At 38.4% G+C, this 14111-nt stretch overlaps 1 long non-coding RNA gene across 1 annotated transcript in view; it reads right to left on the bottom strand.

Annotated features, from left to right (window-relative positions):
• Nucleotides 1-14111, bottom strand: part of LOC309796436 — a 144379-nt gene that overhangs the window by 104776 nt on the left and 25492 nt on the right. The gene's annotated exons all lie outside the window — the stretch shown is intronic.

The following is a 14111-nucleotide window of genomic DNA, read 5'->3' as shown; positions in this document are numbered from 1 at the left end:
CTAAAAGCATTAAACAAAGTAGGGGGGAAAGGTTTAATATTAAAATATTATCTTTCTATAACATATGTTTTCAAGGACTTTATTAAGTATAGGTGATTTAAGATATAGATTTTGGAATCTTTTTTTAAGGCATAGGGTATCGTAAGCAAAAAACTGAGTCTGAAATGTTGAGGAAAATTAAATACAAGATTAAATTTTTTTGAATTGAAATAATAAGTATAAAATGAGCCATTAATATAAAAGTCTAAAAACTATCATTTCATTAATAGCAAAGGAAAATACATTTTTGCAGATTCCACAAGTGGGCAAAATTTCTGTATAAAATTTCCCACATATATTCTATTAAGAACTTTTAGGTTAAAGATAACTTTCAAATTAATTCTGAAAAGATGCCTATTGCCTGTGTCTACTTTCAGTAGCATAGGCACAAAAGACATGTTTCAAGATATAACTCTTGGGCTTCCCTGGTGGCGCAGTGGTTGAGAGTCCGTCTGCCGATGCAGGGGACACGGGTTCGTGCCCCGGTCCGGGAAGATCCCACATGCTGTGGAGCGGCTGGGCCCGTGAGCCATGGCCTCTGAGCCTATGCGTCCAGAGCCTGTGCTCCACAATGGGAGAGGCCACAACAGTGAGAGGCCTGTGTACCGCAAAAAAAAAAAAAAAAAAAAAAAAAAAAAAAAAAAGATATAACTCTTGGTGCCAAAGTGATTAACAAATTGTTAGACACTAATTAGGCAGTGTCATGGGCAGAAAAATATGTTGTTCCTTTTTTCATGAACAGAGAAAAGAAAAATACTGAATATAGCTTGAGAAAACTATTGCTGTTTTTCATCTTTCTAAGAGTTCTTATAAATCAGGTAATAAAAATATAAAACTTCTGGAGCCTTGTTGCAAATAGCCCTTTGCCTGCACTGATACTTGATTTAAAGTGATCATGTTGTACTTGCTGGTTAAGAAAAGAGGATATACTTTCCTTCTAAGGAGCTTAAATAATCTCTTAAAGATAGATTTGCAAACTAAAATGATGTTTATTTTATCTAACACACAATGGACATTTCTAAAATTAACTACTTATGAGGATTTATTAATATGTTCCTGGCTTCCCTGTATTGATATGACAATTAAATCACCGGCAGCAGAACTGAAAGTTTCCTGGGAGACAATAAGTTGCTATATGGTATTGATTGAGAACATGATGTTTGCAGTTAGTCTGAAGTTGAACAATTTGAAAAAAGCTTATGTGGGGAAAATTGAGACTGAAACATGCTTAAGGAATTACTATTTTGTTGATTCTATTTTTTTATGGAAAACCAAATATGTGCAGAAATAATTAATCTCCAAACACTAATCATCCAGTATGAATACTTATGAACTCATGGCCAATCCTGCTTCAGATACCCACTCCCTTCCCTACCTTCCATATTATTTTGAAGAACATCCCAGACATCCTATCACCTGCAAATATTTCCTAATCTCTAAAAGTCAAATATCACAACCATAACCAATATCACATCTAAAAATTAACAATAATTACTTAATATTAACACATAAAATACACATTTAGTGTTCAAATTTTCAATTGTTTTATAATTCTCACATCTTTTAAGCTTCAGTTTAGAGTAAGTATAGACTCATAGGAAGTTGCAAAAATAGTAGAGTCCTGTGAACTCTTACCCTAATGTTGTCCCCAATGGTGACATGTTGTATAACTGTAGTACAAGACCAAAACAAGGAAATTTACATTGGTAAAATACCATTAACTGGACTACAGACTTCATCCCATTTTCATCATTTTTTACATGCATTTGTTTGTGAGTGTATACGTGTGTTTCTAGTCAATTTGAACTCACATATGGATCTGTTTAATGACAACCACAACGGAGATATAGAACTGTAACAGAGAAGGACCCTATGGGACCTTCCCGCCCCTCCATGTCCTCTGCTTTAGTTCCTCTCTGAAGTACCTAGATAATAGTATCTGATGCACATTTCCTGAGTTGTTTTACAGATGCTAAAACCCCCACAAAATGGAAGAAGTTAACTACTTGATGACCATGAGGACCTAGCCCCCAAACCCGTGACACCACCCTGTTACCTTACCATCAACCAATCAGAGAATTGTGTATGAGGTGATTGCGTACTAGTGACTTCCCTCCATCACCTCGCCTTTAAAAAGGCCTCCCTAAAACTCATTGGGGAGTTTGGGCTTTTTGAGCATTAGCTGTCCTGGACTCCTTGTATGATGCCTTACAATAAACACTGTACTTTCCTTCACCACAACCCGGTGTCAGCAGATTAGCTTTACTGCATGAGGGCAAGCAGACCCAAGTTTTTAGTTCAGTAACTTAACTAGTTTATTACCACAGAGGAATTCTCTCGTGCTAACTCTTTACAGTCCAATCCAAGCCAGTAACTGCCTACCTATCCCTAGAAACCATTAATCTATTCTCTATCTCTATACTCTTGTCTTTTTGAGAAGGTCATATAAATGGAATCATATACTATGTAACCTTTTAAGATTAGCTTTTTACAACTAAACATACCACCCTTGAGATTCATTCAAGTTATTATGTATATCAAAAACCAAGAATCATAAAAATCAGGGTTCAAAGTTTGTCTATTTGACCCTAAAGCCTGCCCTTAACAATAACTCCATGCCATCTCGAAGACAAATAAGAACACACATTAAAAAACTAAATCACTGGGCTCCCCTGGTGGCACAGTGGTTGAGAGTCCGCCTGCCGATGCAGGGGAGACCGGTTCGTGCCCGGTCCGGGAAGCTCCCGCATGCCGCGGAGCGGCTGGGCCCGTGAGCCATGGCCACTTAGCCTGCGTGTCCGGAGCCTGTGCTCTACAACGGGAGAGGCCACAGCAGTGAGAGGCCCGCATACCGCAAAAAAAAACAAAACAAAACAAAAAACAACGAAATCACTATCTAATGAATATTACTGTATATATTATAATCCTTATTTTTCTTCTAATTTTATTGAGTTATAATTGACATACAGCACTGTATAATTTTAAGGTGTACAGCATAATGATTTGTTGTAGATACATCATGAAATGATTATCACAGTAAGTTTATTGAGGAGAGATTTGAGAAGATGGCGGAAGAGTAAGACATGGAGATCACCTTCCTCCCCACAATAAGTTTAGTGAACATCCATGATCTCATATAGATGCATAATAAAGGAAAAAAAATTTTTCATTGTGATAAGAACTTTTAGTATTTATCCTTAACTATTTCCATACATAACATACAGCAGTGTTAATTATATGTATCATGTTGTACATGACATCCCTGGCATTATTTATCTTATAACTGGAAGTTTGTACCTTTTGATCACCTTCTTCCAATTCCCCCTCCTCCACCCTGCCTCTGGTAACCACAAACCTTATCTCTTTTTCTATGAGTCTATTTGTTTTTGAAGTATAATTGACCTATAACACTATGTTAGTTCCTGGTGTACAACATAGTGATTCAATATTTCAATACATTACAAAATGATCACCACAATCTTTCATTTTAATCTTGCTGTCTTGTGCAGTTTTGAAACTAAGCAAGACCCTGTGGGGCCCTCCTAGGTACAAAAGCCTTTCTGTGTCCCCATTTTTTTGGTTTGCAGGAAAAAGGCTTCAGCCTCCTAGACCTTCCCTATGCAGATTCAAACAGTTGCTAATTAGGGAAGGGAGGGGACACAGAAACAAAGGAGGAGCAGAGAAGAAACAATAGTGCAGAGATGGGGCAGGGTCCTGGTTCCTCCTCGAGGGATACACATAACAATATCTTTGAGTTCTTCTGCAGGAACTAAGGACCCCACCCAGGTGGAGGATGGTAACTTCAGGCTGAGCATGAGATTCCTGGAGCACCACCCTGTTACCTTACCACCAACCAATCGGAAGAAAGTCACACACCCTGCAGCCCTCACCCCAAATTTTGCCTATAAAAACTTCTCCCTGAAAACCATCTGGTAGCTCAGGTCTTTTGAGCACGAACCATCCGTTCTCCTTTCTTGGCCTGCAATAAACCTTTCTCTGCTCCAAACTCCGACATTTCTGTTTGTTTGGCCTCACTGTGCATAGAGCCCATGAACTTGTGTTCAGCAACATTTTGTCAGTAATTAATTGATTCTAATTTTTCCTCCCACTCTCCGGACTTGGTGTCACTAAAAACTGAAATCTAACTTCCCAGATCCTTACTGAGTCATTTGAAGTTTATATCAAGTCATGTAGCTTCACTTTGTAGGCCTTCAGGCAAAGGGCAGCTACAAGACAATCTAGACTTCAAATGACTTACCAGCACAACAGTTTGGGCCACTTAAGAAGTTCACCAGATCATCCACCCCTTCCATGCTCTGCTCTGGGAAATAACCATGACTGTGACACTGATGCCTCACTCCACCCTTTAAAGATGTTTCAAGCCCAACATCTAGATATCTTCTCAACTGGCTTCCCTATGTGAGACAGGAAGGAGGCAGGGCACAATCTTTAAAAGAATGGCATAGTTTTTGAGGACACAACATAAACTGGTCAGAAATAACCAGGTCTAAGATGGAGGAACATTCAACTTCCAGTAGAGCTTGAGCCTCATTATATGCTCATTGGAATACATTAGCATATGCTAAATGACACACCCACAGGCGCCATGACAGTTCCGAGGCTAACCATAAAAGGCCAAAAAGTGGGTGCTGACCCAGTTCCTGGAAATCTCCTCCCATTCTCCCTAATAGTTGGAATAATCCCCCCACTCATTAGCTGATGAAATCACTCAGCTCATAAAAACTAACCACCCCATATTTTGGGGCCTCTTGCCTTTTGAGTTGGCCCATACTCTGTCTGTGGAGTGTGTTTATCCCAGGGCTGTTCTCACTTTCTGAGATGGACCGCATTCTGTCTATGGAATGTGCATCTCTCTAAATAAACCTGCTTTCACTTTACTATGGCTAGCTCTTGAATTCTTTCCTGCATGAAGCCAAGAATCCACACCTGTTGGCCTGTCCCAGGGACTTACTGAGACCTGGGATGTGAACATCCTCTCATACCCCACTCTTTCCTGCAATATATGGACTCAGAAACTTGTTTTACAGTCGATTTCAATCATTAATCTTTGTTTTTCTTCCTATTTCCTTGTTCTAATTTCTATTCATCTTGCCCTTTACAGATCTCTTACCTCCTAACTTCCAACCCAAGTCTTCTCTCCACAGCAATCCATCCAGCAACTTGTTTTGAGACTTTCAGAGAAATTTCAGATGGGGGAAATATTGGGATTCATAGTCCACCAAAGTGGTACGAAAATTACTTTAAACTGAAAATATCTAAATCATCATCAGCCACTAAAGAAGCATCATCTAAACTTAAGGAGAGTCCCCAAAATGCAGCTGCTATTGCCATATCCCTCCCCACCCCCCCACCCCAAGGCAGTTTCCTGATTGGGCAAAGACTGACTTTTAGCACTGGGAAGTGCTAATTAAGCTGTGCATTAGCATCAAAGAGCCCAACAGAAGCTTTTACATTTCCCACTGAAGCCCTACCTCAGAGTTTTGTTAAACTGGCATATGGAACTTTATCTCTCATTGTTCATCAAAACTGCTCATTACTGAGCAACCCCCATGAGCACATGTGAATGAACCTTAGGAACCTTGTCTTTTCTCCTGTTAATCTCTCTATGGTCAATTTATTCTCAGGCTCTCAACTATTTGAGCCAAACGTGGTAGAGGAAAATATTTCCTTCCCCAAAATGCATGCATGGGAGTGATTGCTTTTTATTTATAATTTGATTAAAGAATGTTAAATATCAGTATAAGAACTATGACTTGGAGGAGTTAATAAAAGTAGGGAGTGGCTGGCATCATCCCCGTGTGTGTGTGTGTGTGTGTGTGCGCGCGCGCGCATGTGTGAGATTCACAGTGACTGGCTAGGCCCCAGAGCATTGGACGGGCCAGAGGACCTGAAGCTCTGCTGGAGGCCCTGCTTGCTGCCATGGACATGTCTGAAAATCCCAAGTGATATGTCTTTATCTTCTGTCCCTTACCGCCTTCCAAAAGCACAGACTAAAAAAGGGCATAATAGAGGTCAAGTAAGTATACATATTTACTTACCACACTTCTACATCACACAAGTTATTTATATAATCCCTATCTCTTTTCCTCTCCCATAGTCATTTTGCTCCAGGACCAGGGCTAACGCAGAAGGGAATTACACAGTGATACTGCTCCAAGGGCACCACACCAGGAACCCCTAGAGCAGGAGTATCATTATTCTTCTCTGGCAACAGGCTGCCTGGTTATCACTGCCCACAGTCGTCTGACCAACTGACATCTCAGAGGGCTTGGAGAAGTGTTATGAGTAATAGGATTACATTGAAAACCCTATAGGTGAAGTGGTGGGAAAGGTGAATCTCTCTGATAACTAGCTGAAAGGCATATAAGACGTTTTATTTCATTTTTTAACTTTATTTTTATAAAGTAAACCTTGTATTGCTTATTAGCACATAGTGTATTGGATTAATGACATGGTCGACTTTCTACTAACTGATTTTGTGACTCCACCACTGTAAGTCATTCCTTCTAATAATATGAGAAAATGAAATACCCCGGTCTATTTTGAACTCCATTTTTTTTTTTTTTTTTTTTTTTTTTTGCTGTACGCGGGCCTCTCACTGTTGTGGCCTCTCCCGTTGCGGAGCACAGGCTCCGGACGCACAGGCTCAGCGGCCATGGCTCACGGGCCCAGCCGCTCCGCGGCATATGGGATCCTCCCAGACCGGGGCACGAACCCGTATCCCCTGCATCGGCAGGCGGACTCTCAACCACTGCGCCACCAGGGAGGCCCTGAACTCCATTTTATGCTTAGCATCATCTACTACCATATCTAGCACATCATATCATATAAATAGAAAGATAAATATATATAGATAGATGTAAAATATAGTTCTCTTAATATAAAATCAGTTGAAACTTAATTGAAATGCACACAATTCAGGCTTTAAAATTAGAATATTTATAGGTTATTATTTCCAATGGGCCCTTGCAGATAGTTTCATATATTAATCCCCAAAACTATATTATTCAAATTGATCAGGAAATATTCTATGCAGCAACATACTTTATGTTAAGATACTAATGTATTAAAAATTTGGGCATCCGCAACTCCATATACATAATGTTCTCACTTTTATTTTTTATTTTTTTATTTTTTTAAATTTTATTTTTTTTATACAGAAGGTTCTTACTAGATATCTATTTTATACATATTAGTGTGTATATGTCAATCCCAATCTCCCAATTCATCCCACCACCACTACACCCCCACCAGTTTCACCCCTTGGGTGTCCATACTTTTGTTCTCTACATCTGTGTCTCTATTTCTGCCCTGCAAACTGGTTCATCTGTAACATTTTTCTAGGTTCCACATATATGCGTTAATATACGATATTTGTTTTTCTCTTTCTGACTTACTTCACTCTGTATAAGAGTCTCTAGATCCATCCACGTCTCAAAAAATGACCCAATTTCGTTCCTTTTTACAGTGGAGTAATATTCTATTATATATATGTACCACATCTTCTTTATCCATTCATCTGTCAATGGGCATTTAGGTGGCTTCCATGACCTGGCTATTGTAAACAGTGCTGCAATGAACCTTGCAGTGCATGTGTCTTTTTGAATTATGGTTTTCTCTGGGTATATGACCAGTAGGGGGATTGCTGGTTCATATGGTAATTCTATTTTTAGTTTCTTAAGGAACCTCCATACTGTTCTCCAGAGTGGCTGTATCAATTTACATTCTCACCAACAGGTCAAGATGGTTCCCTTCTCTCCACACCTTCTCCAGCATTTGTTGTTAGATTTTCTAATGATGCCCATTCTAACTGGTGTGAGGTGATACCTCATTGTAGTTTTGATTTGCAGTTCTCTAATAATTAGTGATGTTGAGCAGCTTTTCATGTGCCTCTTGGCCATATGTAGGTCTTCTATGGAGAATTGTGTATTTAGGTCTTCTGCCCATTTTTTGATTGGGTTATTCTTCTTTAATATTGAGCTGCATGAGCTGTTTATATATTTTGGAGATTAATCCTTTGTCCATTGATTCGTTTGCAAATATTCTCTCCAATTCTGAGGGTTGTCTTTTCATATTGTTTGTAGTTTCCTTTGCTTTGCAAAAGCTATTAAGTTTCATTAGGTCCCATTTGTTTATTTTTGTTTTTATTTCCATTACTCTAGGAGGTGGATCAAAAAAGATCTTTCTGTGATTTATGTCAAAGAGCGTTCTTCCTATGTTTTCCTCTAAGAGTTCTATAGTGTTTTCAGTCTTACATTTAAGTCTCTAGTCCATTTTGAGTTTATTTTTGTGTATGGTGTTAGGGAGTGTTCTAATTTCATTCTTTTACATGTAGCTGTGCAGTTTTCCCAGCACCACTTACTGAACAGACTGTCTTTTCTCCACTGTATATCCTTGCTTCCTTTGTCATAGGTTACCTGACCATAGGTGCGTGGGTTTATCTCTGGGCTTTCTATCCTGTTCCATTAATCTATATTTCTGTTTTTGTGCCAGTACCACACTGTCTTGATTACTGTAGCTTTGTAGTATACTTTGAAGTCAGGGAGCCTGATTGCTCCTGCTCCATTTATTTCCTTCAAGACTGCTTTGGCTATTTGGGGTCTTTTGTGTCTCCATACAAATTTTAAGATCTTCTGTTCCAGTTCTGTGAAAAATGCCACCATTAATTTGATAGGCATTGCACTGAATCTGTAGATTGCTTTGGGTAGTATAGTCATTTTCACAGTAGTGATTCTTCCAATCCAAGAACATGGTGTATCTCTCCATCTGTTTGTGTCACCTTTGATTTCTTTCATCAGTGTCTTATACTTTTCTGCATTCGGGTCTTTTGTCTTTCTAGGTAGGTTTATTCCTAGGTATTTTATTCTTTTTGTTGCAATGGTAAATGGGAGTGTTTCCTAATTTCTCTTTCAGATTTTTCATCATTAGTGTATAGGAATGCAAGAGATTTCTGTGCATTAATTTTGTACCCTGCAACTTTACCAAATTCATTGATTACCTCTAGTAGTTTTCTGGTGGCATCTTTAGGATTCTCTATGTATAGTATCATGTCATCTACAAACAGTGACAGTTTTACTTCTTCTTTTCCAATTTGTATTCCTTTTAGTTCCTTTTCATCTCTGATTGCCATGGCTAGGACTTCCAAAACTATGTTGTATAATAGTGGCAAAGGTGTACGTCCTTGTCTTTTTCCTGATCTTAGAGGAAATTATTTCAGTTTTTCACCATTGAGAATGATGTTTGCTGTGAGATTGTCATATATGGCCTTTATTATGTTGAGGTAGGTTACCTCTATACCCACTTTCTGGAGAGTTATCATAAATGGGTGCTGAGTTTTGTTAAAAGCTTTTTCTGCATCTATTGAGATGATCATATGGTTTTTATTCTTCAATGTGTTAATATGGTGTATCACATATATTGAAAACTCGTCACATCCCTGGGATAAATCCCACTTGGTCGGGCTTCCCTGGTGGCGCAGTGGTTGAGAGTCCGCCTGCCGATGCAGGGGACACGGGTTCGTGCCCCGATCCCGGAAGATCCCACATGCCGCGGAGCGGCTGGGCCCGCGAGCCATGGCCGCGGAGCCTGTGTGTCCGGAGCCTGTGCTCCGCAACGGGAGAGGCCACAGCAGTGAGAGGCCCGCGTACAGCAAAAAAAAAAAAAAAAAAAAAAAAAAAAAAAAAAAAAAAAAATCCCACTTGGTCATGGTGTATGATTCTTTTAATTGTTGTTGGATTATGTTTGCTAGTATTTTGTTGAGAATTTTTGCATCTATATTCATCAATGATATTGGTCTGTAATTTTCTTTTTTTGTAGTATCTTTGTCTAGCTTTGGTATCAGGGTGATGGTGGTCTCATAGAATGAGTTCGGGAGAGTTCCTTCCTCTGTAATTATTTGGATGACTTTGAGAAGGATAGGTGTTAGCTCTTCTCTAAATGTTTGATGGAATTCACCTGTGAAGCCATCTGGCCCTAGACTTTTGTTTCTTGGAAGATTTTCAATCACAGTTTTAATTTCATTCCTTGTGACTGATCTCTTCATATTTTCTATTTCTTCCTGGTTCCGTCTTGGAAGATTATACCTTCCTAAGACTTTTCCCATTTCTTCCAGGCTGTCCATTTTATTGGCAAAGAGTTGCTTGTAGTAGTCTCTTAGGATGCTTTGTATTTCTGTGGTGTCCTTTGTAACTTTTCATTTTTCATTTCTAATTTTATTGATTTGAGTCCTCTCCCTCTTTTTCTTGATGAGTCTGGCTAATGATTTATCAATTTTGTTTATCTTCTCAAAGAACCAGCTTTTAGTTTTATTGACCTTTGCTATTGTTCTCTATTTCATTTATTTCTGCTCTGATCTTTATGATTTCTTTCTTTCTATTAACGTTGGGTTTCATTTGTTCTTCTTTCTCTAGTTCCTTTAGGTGTAAAGTTAGATTGTTTATTTGAGATTTTTCTTGTTTCTTGAGGTAGGCTTGTATTGCTATAAACTTCCCTTTAGAACTGCTTTTGCTGCATGCCACAGGTTTTGGATCATTGTGTTTTTGTTGTAATTTGTCTCTAGGTATTTTTTGATCTCCTCTTTTATTTCTTCAGTGATCTCTTGGTTATTTAGTAATGTATTGTTTAGCTTCCATGTGTTTGTGTTTTTTACGGATTTTTCCCTGTAATTCATTTCTAATCTCATAGCATTGTGGCTGGAAAGATGCTGGATATGATATCAATTTTCTTAACTTTACCGAGGCTTGGTTTGTGACCCAAGATGAGATCTATCCTGGAGAATGTTCCATGTGCACTTGAGAAAAAAGTGTAATCTGCTGTTTTGGGATGGAATGTCCTATAAATATCAATTAAATTTATCTGGTCTATTGTGTCATTTAAAGCTTGTGTTTCCTTATTAATTTTCTGTTTGGATGAACTGTCCATTGCTGTGAGGTGTTACCGTTCCCCATTATTATTGTGTTAAGGTCAATTTCCTCTTTTTTAGCTGTTAGCCGATGCCTTATGTATTGAGGTGCTCCTATGTTGGGTACATATATATTTATAATACTTATATATTCTTCTTGGACTGATACCTTGATCATTTTGTCCTTCCTTGTCTCTTGTACCATTCTTTATTTTAAAGTCTATTTAATCTGATATGAGTATTGGTACTCCAGCTTTCTTCTGATTTCCGTTTGCATGGAATATCTTTTTCCATCCTCTCACTTCCAGTCTGTATGTGTCCCTAGGTCCTAAGTGGGTCTCTTGTAGACAGTATATATATGGGTCTTGGTTTTGTATCCATTCAGCAAGCCTGTGTCTTTTGGTTGGAGCATTTAATCCATTCACATTTAAAGTAATTATCGATATGTATGTTCCTATTACCATTGTCTTAACTGTTATGGGTTTGTTTTTGTATGTCCTTTTCTCCTCTTGTGTTTCCCACTTAGAGAAGTTCCTTTAGCATTTATTGTAGAGCTGGTTTGGTGGTGCTGAATTATCTTAGCTTTTGCTTGTTTGTAAAGCTTTTGATTTCTTCGTTGAATCTGAATGAGATCCTTGCCAGGTAGAGTAATCTTGGTTGTAGGATCTTCCCTTTCATCACTTTCAATATGTCCTGCCACTCCCATCTGGCTTGTAGAGTTTCTGCTGAGAAATCAGCTGTTAACCTTATGGGAGTTCCCTTGTATGTTATTTGTCATTTTTCCCATGTTGCTTTCAATAATTTTTCTTTGTCTTTAATTTTTGTCAATTTGATTACTATGTGTCTCGGCGTGTTTCTCTTTGGGTTTAGCCTGCCTGAGACTCTCTGCACTTCCTGGACTTGGGTGGCTATTTCCTTTCCCATGTTAGGGAAGTTTCTGACTATAATCTCTTCAAATATTTTCCGTGCTTTTTCACTCTCTTCTCCTCTGGGACCCCTATAATGCGAATGTTGTTGCGTTTAATTTGTCCCATAGGTCTCTTAGGCTGTCTTCATTTCTTTTCATTCTTTTTTCTTTATTCTGTTCTGCAGCAGTGAATTCCACCATTCTGTCTTCCAGGTCACTTATCCATTCTTCTGCCTCAGTTATTCTGCTACTGATTCCTTCTAGTGTATTCTTCATTTCAGTTACTGTATTGTTTGTCTCTGTTTGCTCGTTCTTTAATTCTTCTAGGTCTTTGTTAAACATTTCTTGCATCTTCTCGATCTTTGACTCCATTCTTTTTCCGAGGTCCTGGATCATCTTCACTATCATTTTTCTGAATTCTTTTTCTGGAACGTTGCCTATCTCCACTTCATTTAGTTGTTTTTTATGGGGGTTTTATCTTGTTCCTTCATCTGGTACAAAGTCCTCTGCCTTCTCATTTTGTCTATCTTTCTGTGAATGTGGTTTTCCTTCCACAGGCTGCAGAATTAAAAAGCAAGTTCTTCTTGCTTTTGCTCTCACTTTTAACTTACACACAATTAATTTAATAGAAATTTGCATTTGAGAATTCGTTCTGTACATATTAGTACCACCACATGTAATCATTTAACAAAAATTGACCCTTTTTAGTAACTGCTAATTATGAAGCAGTTCCTAAGGATATGACCTATTTGGAATGCTTAGAATTACTGAAAATATAGGAATATATAAACCACTTTAATGGTTAAACATTCAACTGGGAAGTAGTTTCTAATGTAGTTATCTTCATCCTCAAATTTTGTGCATTATAGCCATTACTGTTAACTAAAAATGACATGACTTGAGCAATATTATTATTCACATCAAAGACATTAGTCACTTGGCACCATGATAACATAGCTATTAAACTGGAGGAATACTGCTTGTCTTGCATTGCTTCCAGAAGTCCTGTGTGTGGTCAGATGCAGCAGGTCACTCATTTGTACTAACTTTGTGGTGTGGGCGCAGGTCTTTCTCTGTATCTCATTCATTTGTACCCATTAATGCCAGGTGTGGGTGCTGATCCCTTTACTTAGCTCCTGCATTAAAGCCTCACAACAACTCTAGGAGGGAGCTAGTATTACTGTTCGCTTTTAGATGAAGAAACAAAGTTTAAAGAAAAAATTACTTTTCATTTTCATGTAGTAAGTGACTGTGTGGGAATCTGAAATTGGTTCTTAACTATGTGATCATGAGCAAATGTTAAAAAAACAAACAACCCAATCCAAAAATGGGCAGAAGACCTAAATAGACATTTCTCCAAAGAAGATATACAGATTGCCAACAAACACATGAAAGAATGCTCAAAATCATTAATCATTAGAGAAATGCAAATCAAAACTACAATGCGATATCATCTCACACTGGTCAGAATGGCCATCATCAAAAAATCTACCAACAATAATTGCTGGAGAGGGTGTGGAGAAAAGGGAACCCTCATATACTGTTGGTGGGAATGTAAATTGATACAGCCACTATGGAGAACAGTATGGAGGTTCCGTAAAAAACTAAAAATAGAACTACCATACGACCCAGCAGTCCCACTACTGGTCATATACCCAGAGAAAACCATAATTCAAAAAGAGTCATGGACCACAATGTTCATTGCAGCTCTATTTACAATAGCCAGAACATGGAAGCAACCTAAGTGTCCGTCAACAGATGAATGGATAAAGAAGATGTGGCACATATATACAATGGAATATTACTCAGTCATAAAAAGAAACGAAATTGACTTTTTTGTAGTGAGTTGGATGGACCTAGAGTCTGTCATACAGAGTGAAGTAATTCAGAAAGAGAAAAAGAAATACCATATGCTAACACATACATATGGAATCTAAAAAAAAGAAAAAATGGTTCTGAAGAACCTAGGGGCAGGACAGAAATAAAGGTGCAGACGTAGAGAATGCACTTGAGGACATGGGGAGGGGGAAGGGTAAGCTGGGACAAAGTGAGAGAGTGGTAGTGTATATATGGACATATATACAATACCAAATGTAAAATAGATAGCTAGTGGGAAGCAGTCACATAGCACAGGGAGATCAGCTCGGTGCTTTGTGACCAGCTAGAAGGGTGGGAGGGAGGGAGACGCAAGAGGGAAGAAATATGGGGATATATGTATATGTATAACTGATTCACTTTGTTATA

The sequence above is a fragment of the Mesoplodon mirus genome, assembly GCF_964341445.2.
Source record: "Mesoplodon mirus genome assembly, chromosome: X".
NCBI classification, from domain to species: domain Eukaryota; kingdom Metazoa; phylum Chordata; class Mammalia; order Artiodactyla; family Ziphiidae; genus Mesoplodon; species Mesoplodon mirus.
The sequence above is the reverse complement of the archived record's forward strand: the minus strand, read 5'-3'. Positions and strand labels throughout refer to the sequence as shown.